Source organism: Rousettus aegyptiacus, unplaced genomic scaffold, assembly GCF_014176215.1.
Source record: "Rousettus aegyptiacus isolate mRouAeg1 unplaced genomic scaffold, mRouAeg1.p scaffold_m13_p_1, whole genome shotgun sequence".
Classification (NCBI taxonomy): Eukaryota; Metazoa; Chordata; class Mammalia; order Chiroptera; family Pteropodidae; genus Rousettus; species Rousettus aegyptiacus.
The window spans coordinates 134,476,062-134,484,748 of record NW_023416284.1 but is presented as its reverse complement, the minus strand read 5'-3'; positions in this window follow the sequence as shown (position 1 = coordinate 134,484,748).

The window sequence follows — 8,687 nt, the reverse complement described above, 5'->3', positions numbered from 1 at the left end:
ATTTTTTTAAAAAAATTAAAAACCTTATTTGATTTGCTGCTTCTTAGGGATTCTACTTTGTGAATAAAAAAAAAATCAATAAAAACTCTCAAGAGCACCTGGAAAATGGAAAGAACTCACTGAATTTATTAGTTTGATCTTACATGAATCCATACTATCCTCTTCTTGTTTAGTAGACTGAAAATTTGTGATACAGATGACTTAATGCACTAGCAGTTCAGCACTATTAAGGGTTCCAGTAGCTTAAAATAAAGTGACTTTGCTTTTTCCCACAGCTTTGCCAATAACAGGCCCCAAAGCCTTGCTTGATAGTCAAGTTATCAGATGATTGTCTAGAGTCACATAAAATGTATTCAAATCTCTGCAGAATCTTTTTGTCATTATTTTAATGGTCTATATGTTAATAAGAACATGCCAAGTGCCTTTAGAGCACTGTAATTTGGTGTTTTGAGGGGTAGGCTCAGATGCCGCATCCACTCTTTAATATAAAATGCAAAAAAAAAAAAAAAAGTCACCATAGCTTTCGATAGCTTTAGGACAGTGTCTAATTTCAAATGCTGCATATTAAATCAATTATGCTATAGAAGACAACTTTCCTAAATAGCATTGTCAATTCCTGGCTGCTTTAAAAAAAACTTCTCTCCTTTTCTCTGTCCCCCCACCTCACTCCACTCTCTCCCTCTCTCTCCCTCCCTCCTTCTCTCCCTCCCTCCCTACTCCCTACCACTACCTCTGCCACTCTTTCTTTCTTTTTAGCCTTAGGGATGATGGTAAGATCTTTGAAATTGATATCATAATTACATTTTGATTTTAAATATTTCTAAAATGTAATAATATTTTTAAGTAAAAGGTATGTTCAAATTGGAATAGTTGGGTAAATTTTTTAAAAATAAATAATCTGTATAAGTCAGTGGTTATATCTTGGAAGTGCATATTAACATTTTATTCTTTACCTTTTTTTTTTTTTTGCATTAAAAAATTATCTTCAAAGAACAACCAGCCAATAGCCAATGAAAATAATAGTTATATAACAAAATAGTATACATAAATGTACTTGGTAAATTTTAAATACTTATATACATGTACATAAATGTTATGCAATTTGTATGTCCTACCAGAGAACATCAAAATTACATCTTTCAAACCATACTTTGTTTCAGAAATAATATTCTTTGCTTACACAAAGCACCTAAAAGTACCTTCCGAATACTGTTCTATTATCACTTTGTTTCTTTGAGATTATTAGTATTTTTTCAATGGTCAGAGAAAAAAGCAGATAGTTTGATTATCTAAGGTCATGCAATAATAGGTCTACAAATGAAGTCTGCTGCTCACACTCAATATCTGATTTAGAATTTATTGCTTCTAAATATTGCTTGGAGAGAAAATCATCAAGGTTTTTTACAAACTGCTTGGAAAGGAAATCCTTCAAGGTTTTTACAATACTGAGAAAGTTCTCACATAATCATCCACATGCCATAAGAACATATAAATCCCAGATCCTTAAGGATAACTAAAGGAGAAGCAAATTTGAATAGTTTGATAATATTGATTTCATCATCTTAAATGCACAGAGTTTAAATTTTCAAAGTACAATAAAGGACAAATAGAAAAACAAATACAATATGTATATACGATACTGCAAGTAAGAATATTTTAAAGCAGTTTGTCAATGTATGACAGGTAACAAAAAAATTACATTGAATTTGTTTGCATGTAATACTTTCTCCAAACCAGTTTTTTGGAATGTCTGAAACGAACAAGGAAAAATAGTCCTCAGGCCCTAGAAAAAAACTTAACACATTATTATTACACTTAGGGAAAAAACAAAACATGAAAATATGTGAAAGGTACATTTATTTTTTTATGCAAAAAGAACAAAATGAATGGGAAAAATATTACTACACACTCTTTGAGAATCACACTTTATTAAAATTGTAGCAATTAATATTTATCCCATTAACTCAAGGAAACACTGGCCACAGAATGCTATAATTGCCCTTCTTTCTGCAAGATATATGAAAAGTGCATTATAAATTCTGGATACTCCAACTGCCTTAAAAGTTATTCACTTACTTTAGTTTCATAGGCAAAGCATGGTTATTGTTTTTCATACAATGTCTGCTACTACTCAAATTGCTCTTCCCTAGTGACCTGAAAAGTAAATTGCAGTGAGAACTGTAGGAAAAAAATACATTAAAAGGAAAAACAAGTATTATTGAATTTAATAACATCTCTCTTAATTGCATACCTACAACGGATAATATTTTCATACAATTCTTCTTGGTCTGATCCATACAAAAGATGAAGCCATCCCTCATGATAAAGAGAAAAAACACTTCCTTGGTTTGTATATGAATTTCATTCTTTCCCTTATTTTCACATATCTTCCTTCATCTATTATTCTTTCCCTTTACTGTCACTAAGTGTTTTGCACTTCACTTGCTCTTTTTAAATAAATATCTTTTAAAAAATAAAAATTATAATTTTATATAGAAAAGCATAATTTAGCAAACATTTTTTATAAAAAATAATCTTAAAATTTGTAACACATTTTTAAAAATTTACATTTGAAGAAAAATAAGTGAGAAAAAATATACTCGCATATTAGCCATTTATTTTATTACCACTCTAAATCTTTTCTTCAATTTTCCTGTGTAGTCACTAAAATGCAGTCATTGCTGTCTTTATCTTTTAATTTCAAATAGTTATATCTATTATTATTATTATTATTATTTTAATCATGTATTTTATCATTGCAAAAATATTTTTAAATGGTCTTGTTTTCATAAACAATTGGGTCTTGGCACCTATTTTTATTGATTCTTTTTAATTAGGTAATTCCATTTTATTGTTATATGCATGTAATGAAAGAATAGATTACATTTAATTTCTAGCTATTCCTCTTGGTACCCTTAATCCCATACTAAGAATAAATGCATCCTTTGGAGATTTATAGGTGGTAAGGTTTACAAGAGGATTTTTGGAGGTAGATGTTTGTTTTCTATGCAGTCACAGTTTAAAGAGTACCTGTTGCACACCTGTGAGGTCCATGTGGGAAGCTCCATATATGTTTCCTGTACTCAGAGGATACATTGGACTTGTGTAAAATTCCTGCTTGACAATATTACTGGTCTTGTGATGTGTTAGCTAGCTGTTGAGCAACAAAGTAGATTTTTCTGTTTCAATGAGATCTGCTTGAATTAGATGAAAATATTTGAAGCTGAGAGGAAAGTAAACAGGAAGGTGTCATGCTAGGCCTTTCCATAAAGTGTACCTGGCAAAGGAAATAAGAGTTCAACAGAGTAAAACTGGTAACAAATTAACTGATGCAGCCAGTCAAAGGGAAAGAGCATGATCCACAGAAAGGGCATTGCTGTGAGGTATCCTCAGTTGTGGGAGAGTTGTTTTGATGAATTACAAAAGCACTCCATTAGAAGTCTGCTCTTAACTTCTAAGGTAGCACAAGAAAATGTTATCTTAAAACATATGACGAGTCATTGAAGACTTGTAATGTCCTAATTTCCCCCCATTCATTCCATCCCTAGACTTCCATACTTGTGGGGGGGGGGGGGAGTAAAGAACTGTGAAGGTGAGCAACAATGAGGAGAGGAGAGAATGAACTAATCATCTGACTAGATTCTTATTCTCAGAGTAGAGACTTCTGACTCACTACAGGGAGGAACTCAGTTTTGGAAAAGAATGCAAATAGATTTGTTTTGTTTTGTGGTGTTTGCTTTTATTATACAGACTAGGTTTTCTATCACTGGTTTGTTTTTTTAAACTGATATATTTTGTGAGTCTGAGTATTTAGAAACAATAATGAGTCTTGTAAAAATTTTCTAAGCAAAAGAACTAATTCCAACACAATGCAACACACACACACACACACACACACACACACACTTACATACACACATATATATACACACGCATACATATATATGCATATATATACACATATATATATACGCTTTACTGTTGAACTGTACATCTGAAACAGTGATTTCATTAAACAATGTCACCATAACAATAATTTAAAAATCTAATTCTATCAAATAAATATAAATGAACACTGGGACATGAAAACAAAATTGCTGTAAAACTTCATTTCATTATTCATGGTTTTCATCCTGCTGCTTTCTACCATCAGGTCATAGGAAAAGCTGGTCATGTTTTGTATAACTCCACAGGTACACATGTGGGTGCTTCAAGTAGAATTCTTAGAATTAGTAGACTTCTTAAATAGGCCTCAGAATATGTGTCTTACATGTTGTATTAGATACTGTTAAATTACATTCTAAATTGGTTGCAATAGTTTGTACTTCTATAACAATGAATAAATATGCACTTTTCCATAACCTTTCCAGCAACTCATTTATGATTTCAAGTGGAATTTTTAATCATCTAAATTTTCAATTTTTTATAGTTGTATATATATTATTATTTTTTCCTTTTTAAATATTTTATATCTTGTTTAAAAAATATGGCCTGCAAAAGTCATAAAATTATTTGCTTTTAATCATTTTAAAGTTTGGGCTTATTAATATTTAAATATTTAATCTACTGATTGCATATAAATATAAATATTTAAAAGATATTTACTTTCTCAATGTCATTCATTGATTAGATTATTTTTACTGGTTACTGCTCTCTATTTGATTATATAACAATGTTTAGAGTATAATTAATTTTGCAAAAAGTGAAATGTGTGAATATCTATAATCACATTTAGATTTATATCCATTAAAATGAAATGTATAATATACATATGCATTCATAGAATGCACAGAGTAATTACTTTTTAGCTGATTTTTCTGATTTTTAGCAAATAATCATAATCATAAATATTTTAAAGGTGATTGTATGTAGGGATTTTTAAATAATAGTCATAAAATAATGGTTGCATGTAAAAGAGAACTATAAATGTAAATATAATATAAAAATAGTGGCATAAGCAATATCAAAATGGACATACTGTTTTATTTAAGACTGTTGGAGCATACATTTTCTTTCTGTTTAACCAAGAGACAATATGAATCAAGATATTTTTTCAAACTTCATCCTCCTATATAATTAATTTTAGTTCTAGAAATCATATTAATCAAAACCGACTATGAACACTTATACGTTATATTGCTCATGAATACTGTATTTATAAAATAAAAAATATAAATAATATATATTTCAAACACTCCAGTGTCTTGGGACTGTCTTATTTCTGTTGTGTGAAATTGTCCCTAACTTGTTAATAAAAGTGATGATCAAGAAAAATCATTAACAAAGATGATAAAACTTTATATTCCATTAGAATTGTTTCTAAATATATTTGCTCTCATGGGGAAATGTTATTAACATTATATATGAGAAAGTAACTTTTAACAAAATAATACACAAATTTGTTAAATGAAAACTGCAAGCTATGGAATAATGTGTACAATATGGTAGTGTAACTAGAAATTCCTGAGAAATGTTTATCTGCATTTTCTTGAATTTATTTGTAAAAACATAGGAATAGTTGTAAAAAGGTAACAGTAAATGTTATTTTTTTCCACAAAGCATTATATTATAAAGAAGGGGAAATAATTAACTTTTTAAAATATATCTATTTATATTTTTTGTTTGTTATAAGCATATATTATGAAAAAATATGTATATGTATAGCTTTCCAAATTTTTAAAGCTCTAAATGCATACACCCAAATACATATAAATTAAATAAACATGAAGTAATTTGCCACAAAATATTAATAATTATTGATTAGTTTTTCTAATGTTTTTGCCAATGCTCCAATTATTTTATAATGCTTTAAAAATATATTAGTTTACTTAATAGTAACATCCCAAATTTGTGTTCGAAGTAACAGAAAGCAACCCAAAAGGTTTTAATTCATATACGTATCTATATGCATCTATATGTAATTTCCAGAAGAAAAGACTGGAAATAAAACTTAATATTTAAAGTGATTATTATAATCCCAGGGATATAAATGATGTACTCCTTTTTATATAATCTGTAATAAATATTTTATATACTTAGCCATGATTTATTTTATAAACTGAATTTATTTTTGCTTTTAAAATAAGTGTTTATGGATAATATAGTAATGTAGTTGTGAATACCAAAAACTGTAACACTTAGATGTACTTTTCAAAAGTAAAAGGTCCTAGAGATCTATCATAAAACACAGATTTCTTGCTTTGTCTGAAAACCAGTATCCAAATTTGCAACAATAAGTAAATGTCCCTCATGCTGCAACCAGATCAAAGTTGACAGACAAGCCCCAGAGCAGGTGGATTGCTTCAATTACTTGACATCTATAATGAATACAAAATAAGTTCCAAAAGATTTCTGGATATCTGTAGGATGCTGGCGATAGCTCAGAGCAATATGACATTGATGATGAAGCTTAGGCAAGATAAAAGTTTCCCCAAAAAAGACAAGGCATTGTTTTTTTTGTGGCCTTTGGTTTGGCAACCATTAACTATAAATGCAACAGCTGGCCAGTGAAAGGATGATATCAGGACCAGTTTAAGAATGCTGAGATGTGATGCTATTGGCAGGCCGCCTATGTATTTGAGATGCAATAAGCCCAGCAACTGGACATTTTAGCAGCTGGCCAGACAAAGGATATTGTTCAGATATTTAACAGCTGATAATTGAGCATTCTAGAAATATTTATTGAAAAGAAAGTGGTTACCACATGGGTTGGCAAATGTTCGGAAACAATCAATATTCAAAGTTTGAGAGAAGGATTTTGGGGAAGATAAGTCAAGACACATGAGATTCTCATCTCAACTCTTTCAGGAAGATTTTCAGGAAGATTGGACTAGAGATTCCATATAATAAGATGAAATAATTAATGTTTAAACTCTAATACTGAATAGTCATTTTATTATACTCTGGCTGTTTTTTTTTTTTTTTTTTTTTTATTGCTAATCAATCCTCTTGCCATAATAAAATCTACTACTTCTTTATTGCCACCTCACTTTTTCCTAAACTGATAATACTATACAATGTACCTATTTAAACATTCTTGCTATAATTTTATGGTGCAAGATTCTGTGTATTTTTTATTAACTAATATATTTACTATTTTTAATAAGTTCATTTAGTCAAAAAAATAATAAACACCTGAAAGACCATTAAGGATAAAATAAAACAAGAAAAAAAAACATACATTTAATTGACAGTAAAAATTAAGTCATCTTGTTTTATTGGAGATACATTTAAATACGGTAGAAAGACATGGCAATTAAAAATAGCTCTCTGAAATTTTGGTTTTCAAAGCTTAAACTATACCCTACAGTTATAATTTTTACATTATTTATAAAGGTTTTGTGTGATGAAATATATATTTATTTTTGAAATTAAGAATCATTATATTAGCAATGATTTACAAACACAAGAGTTAAGTAGAAATAACACTGAATTTGAATTTTCATGAGGCTATTTTGTGATTTGTTTTTATATACCTAGCTTTACAAATGCTTCCTAATTGAAAAAATCACTTTTAACTCAAACTCACTATTTTAAAGTTTTCCTACAGTATTCACTAAGGTACTTCTCATATAAAAAATGTTCTATAAAACATAATTGTTCAAAGAAACTGTTAAAATTTGATTACAACAGTTCTCACTGATTTAACTTGAAGAGATTTCCAACTTCTTCTCAGAATTGAATATCTACTGGATTTCTCAGGATGTGATGTCAAATGAAATACACCAAAGAAATTTAAGAGATAAATAAAGATCTCATCTTATCTCACTTTATCTATTGCATGCACCATATTGAAAACAAGGGTCCGAAAGTAAGAGAAGGATTATCTATTACTCGAAAAGGACTGTGGGCAAAATAATACACATAAAGACATTAACCAGAAAAAAAAGAGTTCAAATCCATGAAATGATGATTCGAGTTATAAAGGGTTTAATCAACATTGAGTTTATAAGTTCTGTAGAAGCGTGGTCATGTTTCACAATATAATTCATGCTGGCCAACAAAAGAGAAAAAAAAATACTTTCTTGCTTGCCTTAAAAATCTATAATCCTTAAAAGACCTTAAAATATTTGAGATATAGAAGTTCTTAAAAGGTAACACTTCTATTTTCAATACTATTTTTAAGACAATAGAATTTGGAATAATTAACCTTTTACTTTCAAGACAAAAACCTTAATGATTTTATCCATTTTAAAGAAACATTATAGACTACATTAAAAAAAAAAAGTAAGAAATCATCCTTGGCTTATAGTTTATGAGAGTATATTTTATATTTTATCTTCATAGCTATATATATAATATTATTATCTGTATTTACTGATAAGACAATTGGGAAAGAACACTTAAAGATGTTAATTGGCTCATCGAGCAGAATATGTGCTTGAGTGAACACTCAAGTTCAAATATTCTTTCTACTAACTTGGAGAAAATTATAATAATAAACATATTTTCTGGAGTTCACTGTTATAAAATAAATTATTTTATATGTAACTAATCAAATTCATTTTGTAATAAAATTTTAGAGTGGAATAGACATTAATAAAATCATCAATTTCTTCATATTAAGATATGAAAATTAGGACCTCAAGAGGTATGGAAGTGACTTGCTATAATTCTTTCTGGTGATAGTATTAGAGGCTGAATAATTATCATAATCTCTAAACTCTTAGCACTGGGCTCTTTCAACT